Source organism: Mytilus galloprovincialis, chromosome 2, assembly GCF_965363235.1.
Source record: "Mytilus galloprovincialis chromosome 2, xbMytGall1.hap1.1, whole genome shotgun sequence".
NCBI lineage: Eukaryota > Metazoa > Mollusca > Bivalvia > Mytilida > Mytilidae > Mytilus > Mytilus galloprovincialis.
In genome coordinates this window covers 39,866,303-39,869,508 of record NC_134839.1, presented here as the reverse complement: position 1 = coordinate 39,869,508, position 3,206 = coordinate 39,866,303, and the positions used below count along the sequence as shown (strand labels likewise).

Below are 3,206 nucleotides of genomic sequence, written 5' to 3'. Positions count from 1 at the left end.
TCAATCCCCCGGAACTCCGCCCCCTGGATTCGCCACTGAGCGGGTACGGTATATAGCTCAATACATTTTTTATAGTTTCATCCATCGATAATATCCGTTTGTTGCTAATTTTATCACAAAATATACCTCAGAGGTTTTTTTATTGTTCGGCTGCTGTCCTGTAAAATATCTCCAATATTAAAAGTCTCTGGATCATAGTGGGTGCCATATTACATATAATTTTTTTCTAAAACGTGCTTTGTATATAGAAATAAGAAGATGAGGTATGATTGCCAAATGAGATATCTTTCCAACAAAGACATAATTTAGTAAAGTAAGCAGTCATAGGTCCAATGCTGAAAAGTAAGCTATTAATGACCCAAAAATTACTTGTGTAAAACAATCCAAACAAACAAAAAAACGGCCCAATTAAATATATAAAAGGACAAGAAATCTATCCCATCAAAAACAAATATATTGTATAGGAACCTGTATTTCAGTGGTTGTCGTTTGTTTATGTGTTACATATTTGTTTTTCGTTCATTTTTTTATATAATTAAGGCCGTTAGTTTTCTCATTTGAATTGTTTTACATTGTCATATTGGGGACTTTTATAGCTGACAATGCGGTATGGGCTTTGCTCATTGTTGAAGGCCGTACGATGATCTATAAATTTTAATTTCTGTGTCATTTTGGTCTCTTGTGGACAGCTGTCTCATTGGCAATCATACCACATCTTCTTTTTTTATTATAGATCCAACGCTGCAATTTTCACAAAACATATAAAATTTTCCACCTTGTCACACATACATATGGATAAAATCATTACAGCTTATTTCCTAATGCATGTGGAGCAAAACTTTGGTTAGCTTGCTTGCTTTGTTTGTATATTGTACAAAATATAAAATATACAAGTTAAACAATGCCTATATATATATTGTTTAAAGATGTCAATCTTATTTTCAAAGCTTGTATAAACAACTATACAAACAAAGCAAGCAAGCCAACCAAAGTTTTACTTTGCAGGTTTAAGAAATCAGCTGTAATGATTTTATTCAGTTTGGCAAATGTCCGAGCCCGTTAAAAAACGAACAAACTGAAACTACAGTTGCTGACTTCACTACCTTAAAAAAGGGAACAGTTTGGAAGTCCCATATACTGAAATGTGACCAAAAAAATACTTATAGATTTTGTTAACACTGCCATGTATGTAAATATTTCTTCGCCTTTTTTACGAACACAAAATTCAAGGATCCCACATTTGCCTTTATTTATCTATACGAACATTGATGTACTATTGAATATCAGCACCGGCTGTTATCGACGGCTTACTTTACACCAGTAAGTTTGTCTCATGGGTATTGTGTTTTTTCGCTGTTGTTTCGTTGCTTCTGGACGACAAATACAATGACATGAAATATCTGTGCCATCATCAAACATGTTAATGGCTATATATCGGGTAATTCAAACCATTTTTTCTTCGCATAGAAACAACTCTTCGTTAATCTGAGCATGGAAGTAATACTTTATATCACGAACTATAAATGAGGATACACAAAATGAAAAACTAAGCGAAATTGTGAATCCCGCATTGCACGAAAAAATGTGTTGTATTTCAGTAAATAACACGTGTTCTTGGTTGATTGTAAACACGTAGTAGTCCATCATGCATTGTGACTCATTTAGTGGATTGGTCAAAAACCTAGGTAAAAATATATTGCGTCACATGTAAATAAACATTTACATGTGCGAGAACATAAGTATGCTAATTTATGCATTTCCATATAAGGTAGTGGTCCCGACCTGTTCAATATTAAATCAATTAGGGCATTCTGCGATAATTATGACAGACCTCGTTATTTCAAGTGAACTGCCATTTCCCACATTACTTATTGGTTTGTTATCTTTTGCTTACAACTGGATTTTTTTAACAGTAACGTTATAAAAAATACAACGTGGAGGTACGAATCGTAATGCGTCAATATAAATTAATTTCTATCATGCATACGATGGCCTCTTTCCTTATAAATAAACATATATTTGTTTGATGGCAGGACAAAAAGACGAAAAGTTAATTTTACTTAGTAAATCATAAAAATTAGTCACGACAAATGAGTCAAAATTCATGTAAATTCACAGATATTTATTAATTAACAGCCCCACATGTTTGTCAGCACAAAACAAAACAGAGGCAACAATGGCAACGATGGCTGCAATAATGACCAAGGCAAAACCAAAATGAAGATTTTCTTTTTCAATGCTCCGGCTTTTCCCTCCATAAATACAAACCCCAATCAGGATCAACGTTGCTGAAAGAAAACAAAACTTATCGTCAATATGGAAAAAAAAGACAAAACATGATCCATAATTGTACTTGCAATTCGTAACACTATTACAACATGTACAACTGTGTATTTGTTATTTTATTCTTTTGCTCATTATTCAAGATATTTTTTTTCAATATAATTTATCTTAATGGAATCAAGTGATCTGATCAAAATTCCTCGAACAGCCTGATAAACGATAAAAACAAACAAAAAGGTTATATACGATATAAAATATTTTTTTACATAATGATTAAATAAAGTAATCTCTAAGGTCAACAAATGTTGGTTATAAGTAATTAACTTTGATGTTTGGATAAGGTTTACGTTTCAATAACTAAATTTGTTACCGCAGCATATGTAATGCAGCTTCGATACATCAATTTTGATTTCAATTTCATATCTTCAAGTTTTTATCATAGTTTAGATTAACAAATACCTGTATTCTGATCTCTAACATTAACGGAGTTATCATTTGTCCTGAATGCATTTGGAAAAGTACAATTAGTAACTTTTAATGTTGTTCTTGATCGTAACCATAACCATTCCTAACATATCAAATTGACTTTCGTGCTACTTTCACGCTCTTGGTTTTGTGTTGACAAAACGTCTATATTGTGTATCAGTAGCTTTGGATGATAATTCAATGAAGTATTAAATGTTTATTCAAACCAAGTTAGAACACTGATGTACCATAAAAGTAAAATTACAAAAATGGGAAAATTCAAAACGAAAAATCCCTAATCAAATGGCAAAATCAAATGATAAAACACATCAAACGAATGGACAGCAACTGTCATATTCCTGACTTGGTACAGGCATTTACAAATGTACAAACCATCATCAACTTCAAACACTGTTCGTTAATTGAAGACTACAAGTATGCTTATTTGATATAGGTCA

At 32.0% G+C, this 3,206-nt stretch overlaps 1 long non-coding RNA gene across 1 annotated transcript in view; it reads right to left on the bottom strand.

The window, feature by feature from the left end:
• Positions 1–2,107: 2,107 nt before the first annotated feature.
• Positions 2,108–3,206, bottom strand: part of LOC143063581 (uncharacterized) — a 2,646-nt gene continuing 1,547 nt past the window's right edge. The window contains exon 3 of the long non-coding RNA XR_012975050.1: positions 2,108–2,288. This is a non-coding gene — a long non-coding RNA (uncharacterized LOC143063581). The remainder of the gene's footprint in view (positions 2,289–3,206) is intronic.